Source organism: Phragmites australis, chromosome 12 (assembly GCF_958298935.1).
Source record: "Phragmites australis chromosome 12, lpPhrAust1.1, whole genome shotgun sequence".
Taxonomy (NCBI): domain Eukaryota; kingdom Viridiplantae; phylum Streptophyta; class Magnoliopsida; order Poales; family Poaceae; genus Phragmites; species Phragmites australis.
The window spans coordinates 29,253,550-29,259,804 of NC_084932.1; the positions used below are offsets into that span (position 1 = coordinate 29,253,550).

At 43.1% G+C, this 6,255-nt stretch overlaps 1 pseudogene; it reads left to right on the plus strand.

Annotated features, from left to right (window-relative positions):
- The first annotated feature begins 884 nt into the window (after window positions 1-884).
- On the plus strand, window positions 885-2,493 carry LOC133887440 (protein PYRICULARIA ORYZAE RESISTANCE 21-like; annotated as a pseudogene).
- Window positions 2,494-6,255: the final 3,762 nt, after the last annotated feature.

Genomic DNA, 6,255 nt, shown 5'->3' on the forward strand with positions numbered 1-6,255 from the left:
ACCAATTTCACACCCCCTTAATTAGTGAACAAATAACCACTATAATTTTTTTTTCAAATAAATAGCCACTATAATGAAGATACCATAAATTCAAAACAAATTAGCACCGTAATTAACTAATTAATAAATTAGCTACGTAAAATAAACGCGTTTTTACGCTCTCTCCTATAGGAGTACTTCACTCAGTCTTGCTGTTACTTGAAATGTACGAATTGACAGTTTTCCTGAAACGATCGTTGGTACATAATTACATGCCTGACTGGAATATTGTTTTGGAAGGTATTGCATTGGCTGATGGCTGTCTCAAATTATCCAGCTGGATGGATTCTTAATTTGAGCCAAACATGTGCCTATCGTTTTGTACTTGAAATCTATGTTGCTCATGTCGGTGTGATTACGTGTACATGTGCCTTATTTTGAGTAATATCATTTCTGAATCTTAAGAAAACGCACGAACTTGAAGCATGTACACACTAGTGGTGTGATGAACTAAAAACTGAAACTCCGTTAACTCAAAATTGATCTGAAAAAACAAACTCTTTAATTTTCACATTGGAATGCAAATGACTTTACCAGTTGGACTATAACAAAGGTGTGTTTCACTAAACAACACATGACTTATGTACGTGTCTGAAATACGGTAGTTTTCTGCAACCATCAAGCCGTGTCAAAATGGTGAGGTTAGCAAAGGATGGTTCTTCTTAGACCGTGAGGCCATGTGATCTGATTTGGCCGACAGTGTGCGCCAGGCCACTTCTTATTTATACGGCAACTCACTCTCTCTCCCCTCCTCTCTTCACACGGCACGCCTCTCTCTCTCCTCGATCTTCTCTTCGCACTGATCTCTCTCTCTCTCTCTCTCTCTTTCTCTCTCTCTCTCTCTCTCTCTACATGTAAGAAACGGAGGACCTCACACCCAAAGCATGGCAGAGAAGGTGACGTCTCTCTCTCTCTCCGAAATTGCAAGATGGCATGGGCTCTGCATTCTACAATTGTGTGTTTGTGCTTGGATGGATCTTAATTCTTGGTCTATCTCTAACTGTTCTTCAGGAATTCGATGAAAGGAGCAATAATCGAACCAAGAATATATTCTAGAAATCTCCACACGTATATGCTTCGTCTGTAGGAATATGTCCAAACTGTATTTCAGAATCAAACTGTTCAAGAGCATATTGCATACCTGAGTGTCAGATGCTTTTATGGTCTCTTTTTCGTTGTCAAGAGATAATGCGAGTGTCATATGTTATTTCAAGTGTATGAAAAAAAAATCAAGGTTCAAGTGACGATGGGGGAGTTACCCTGTTAAATTACCTGTATTATAGAAAATCACAAATATCTGCTATTACTGATTTTTTTTTTGGTCCTTGGCTTATTTTATTCTACTATATATTACTAACCGCAGGGAAAAAATAAAACGCATTTGTTGAACTTGGCAGAGTTGTGCAATGTTTCCAGTAGTTTTGATGCCCTTTTAATTACTTCAGTGCTGTAAAAATAATAAATATTTACTGCACTAATGCTAGCTGCTGTCAACACAGATCTCCATGCTAATCGTCAAGGTCGACCTTGATTGCCACCCGTGCCACAAGAAAATCCGCAAGATTCTATGCAAGCTCCAAGGTAAAAATATATAATTTGGAACATCTAGCTTTGTTACAACGCGCGCGTGGTGATTTTACAAGAAGAATTTTAGAGTTTCCTGTGAAATTCGTGATCATAATTTGGGCTCGTGCATGCATGCAGACCCGGAGAGGATCAGGACGATCTCCTACGACGACAAGAGCAAGACGATTACCATCGTCGGGCCGTTCGACCCGCACAGGCTTGCCTGCAAGATCCGGTGCAAGGGCGACAAGGTGGTCAAGGACATCCAAATCGTGGACGCCGGCGGCGGCAAGCCACCGCAGAAGATGGCAGAGCCTCCACCACTAGCAGCGCCGGCTCCAGTGAACAATGGCAAACAGAAACCGAAGGAGAAGGCCCCCTCTCCCGAGCCACCGCCGTTGGCGTCTGCGCCCGAGATGCCACCTCCATCGCCGGCCCAGCCGGCTCCCCCTGACAAGGAGAGGGCCGCGGTGGTGCCTGCCTTCATCGAGGAGAAGAAGCTGAAAGCCAAGCCGGCCGAACTCGAGCCGCGGCCGCAGTCGCCGCCGCCCAGGGAGAAGCCGGTCGGTGGACTTTCCAGTAGTGGCACTACCGCCACATGTTGTGAAGGAGAGGCCGCCGCCGCAGCTCATGAGGCCGTTGGGGCCGGTGGAGTACATGGTGCCGACGGTGGAGATCCCGTCGTGGCCGGCGGCGCCGGTGGGGCCGTGCGGGTGCCCATGCTGCGCGCCGTGCTACCAGGGGTACTACGAGGGGTGCAGGTGCAGCAGCTGCGGCAGGGTGTACGGCTACGCCGTCGCCATGCCGTCGACGCCGGCGGGGTGCGGGTACCCAGGCTGTCGGGTCTTCAGCGACGAGGACCCGACGGCGGCGTGCAGCATCATGTGAATTTGCATGGATTACATTGGTTTTCGGTGATTTTAGTTTGCACAGATTGGAGTGAATATGGAATGGGCATAATTAACTGATTTGGCATGATTCGTCAAAAAAAAAATGATTAAGCATGATCTGGATTGTTGTTCACTGATTGTGGATTACCATAATCTCACTGTCCACATCTGATTGGACATTGCCAATTGTGATATTGTAGTACTACGATGGGTCTGCAAGACAAACAGGATCAGATATTCTGCTGCAAAACCTGCAATCACAAAAGGAAAAAAAAAATGCTTGTGGCTTGTATTCTCTCCCAATTCATAATATTATATATGTCAATCTATTTTTTTCTTAAGTATCTCTAAGAGAAACCCTATATAACTTACTATAGTTAAATTTATAGATTGTGTCTCAAAAACTCTTTCCAACAGATAACTAATATAGTTCCTAATATTTAGAGATTTTCAATATTCCCTCCATCCTTCCTAAAAATAGAGAACCAGTACTCCCAATCCCACTGAACCCACATGCTCCGTTCGTTCGTCGCCTCCTCCTGCGCTTCCGACTCGGTTCGTCTGCTTCTGCTCATCGCGACTCGGTTCGTCTGCTTCTGCTCCTAAGCTTCCGACCCGGCAATGGCGACGTGCCCTTCACCCTCGCGAACATCACCCTCGCGAGGGAACAGCTAGGGTACAAGACGACCACCAACCTCGACTCCGGCCTGAAGAAGTTCGTCAAGTGGTACCTCTCCTACTGCGGCTACAGCAGGGGATCCAAGAACTTACGACAATAATCCGTGCTAATTCTTCGTTTGTTTTTTCGTGAGCTCGGCAGGGGTACCTCTTTGGCCCGGCCGCGGCTACCACTCCCGGATCAAGCATCAAAGTTCTTGTCTCGATTTTTCGTGAGCTCAACAGAGGCCGCGCGCCATTGTCGCCGGCGTGAAGAGTTAAGGAAGAGAGAAAAAAATGAAAGGGAGGTAGGAGGGAGATAAGGATGGGTCCATACGTCGGTGATACAGAAGAGGGAAGAGAGAGGAGTCTGTTGGAATATAGGGATCGTGTGAAGAGAGTTTGTTGGAGATAAAAGAGATTTAGTGTGTGAATTTTATTAGAAAGACTCTATACGGAGATATAGGGAGTGAGGTTTAGGAGTCTCTTGAGATGTTTTTACACATGATTTTCTTTAGCTCCACTATAATTTTTATGATAATTTTTGTCATGTATCGTACTATGAATTGAATCTAGACCGCAAATACATGAAATCAGATCTCATATGATTATTTTCACTACTTAGCCTGACTGACCTCATGCACACATCTGACTGACAAATCATGCAAAGTAGAAGAAACTGCACATCTCAAACATTGGGTTCATCCAAAAATGTTTCATCCATTGCAGATCGTCAGTCTTTCATCATCACACTTGCAGTGCCAACGTGGTTTAGCAGTCCCTTCAAAAAAAACAAAATACTTGGTTATTCAGTACGACATGCAATGGAAGCAGATCGAGTCTGAACATAGAACAAGCCCATAGTTATTCCTGATGATGAATAGGGCTACAAAGTCATGTAATAAACTTGCAAAAAGCTCGAGGAATCGTGCGCTGTTCTGTGAGGCGCGGGGCAGATACAAGTGCCTCCCTCAATCATATATAGCATTGCGATTATTCGCGAACTTGCGGTTGTAGTGAGTGACGACCTCGATGGTGCTCCGCTCGATTCTGAGAGGATCTCAGTATCTGACGATGCCAAAACGGAGGAAGGAGCCAAGCATATCAATGATACGCTTTTCAAGCAGATCGTAACAGCTTCTCCTTCACTTGGTGTTAGGGCCGGTAGGTACAAAGTCGTTGACAACAAGGATTTGGTTAGTTATCACAGATGTCGCTCTGTAAATAATGTGAAGCATCGGTTATTGTGTTTGTGTTTACATAATCATTCAGATTAAGAATGCGCCAACAGGTTAATTCTGACAGTCATGCTAAAATCCAACTTTAGTGTTCTTGTAGTACTACCTCCGTTTTGAAATAGATATCGTTCTAGAATACGTGCAGTCAAACTTTAGAAACTTTAACCACTAATATACACAAAACTATTAGAATTTGGCATATAAAAATAATACTAGTAAATTTATCATGAAAAATATTTTGATATCATCTAATTTTTATCAACTTTTGTCAAGAGGTAGTTGTCAAAAGTAATGATCAAACATGTTTGTTGAAGACCATGTCGATATCCTAAACGACAAGTAAAAGAGAACGGAGGTGGTAGTAGTAGAGGAACAGAAGTGAGAAATGAAGACAATGTTTCAGCATGTTAGAAACAATCAGGTTAACTTGATCAGTAGTATGCTTGTTGCATTATTGATGAAGGCAAAATCCTGGAAGAACTAGTTCCTAGTAAATTTTGAATAACTGAAGATTCTGTCATGTGAGTGGTGTTATCACTTGCTTTACTGCTTCAAAACATGATTTTCACTTGACTTCTTCAAGTAAGGACAACTGAATTCATCAGCTACACAGTGATTCATGACACGAGGCAGCAGCGTGAGAGAAACTCTAGCACAATATGTGTACACCTACACTTTCTGTTACCTCGCAAGGGCAAGCGCCCACATTATTGAACCTCCAAATTACGTTCACGGACAGTTAGAATTCCCTATGCCTCCCAAACCTATGGTTTGTATTTGCTCTCACTCGGATCGAGCCGATAATGGAAGAAAAATTCATGGTGTCAAACAAACAAGTCACATAGATTTAACCTCTGTTGTTGCTGTTGCTGCTGGTGGTGTTGCAGCAGTTGACGTTTTATTGTGCCATGGACAAGCCTTTGCTGCGTGGTGCAAGCAAGAGCAATGCTGTCTAGATACTCCCAACATTTATAGTTTGTGGACCCAAATTACAAGATGCTGCCAAACAAACACGGTACTAGCTATAAAAAGTGAAATTGTACTATAATTTTCCATTAAAAAAACTGTACTAGAATGCCAGAGTTGGCATCTCACTTTGAACTTTCTCCCTACTGACTTCAAAGCGTCCATTCAATTAATTCTCTCTTTTGCATAAGAAAGCACAGTGGTAAGTTGATGACAGCTTATAACCATAACTTAATCTCATAAAGTGGAGGCTGGGGTTCAGCTTGTAGCTTCCGAAAAGCTAAAGCTCCTGAATGAAACGATAATCTGAGAAACTCCTTGCCACAGCATTTGGATGAATTAGACCAGATACTATTGCATATTAACGCTCATTAGCGAGCCACCGTGCAATGGTGAGCAAGATGAAGAAATCTCTTTAGCTAATTCAGATTATTCTTACACCCAGCTTGATCCAAATCGAAATAACAGAACAGAATAGGAAAAGAGTGTTGCCTATTTGTTCACAAGATATTTCACTCGACTTCTTTGAGAAACAACAACTAGGTTCAGTAGAGTGATGCATAACAGCAGGCAGCAGATTGAGAAAAACTCGAATATGGCAGCATATGGTCACGGCCTAATGAAACAATTTGGTCCTCTTGATACTCACAGTTTACGGTCGAATATGGTCACAGAGCCCCAATAAGTTTTTCTACTTTCGGCAAGAGCCAAGAGTTTTTTTAATGTCATCGCTTTGTTGGTCCAACTTTTTCAAAGCAATGTCAACTTTCTCCTCGGTTCGAATTAGGTCAGGATTCTCATTAGGTTTAACTCCCAATGACCAGCCATAAAGATAATGCTACCAACAACAACAAACCTTTTAGCTAGAGATGAAACCCAATAGAAATGGCAAATGCACA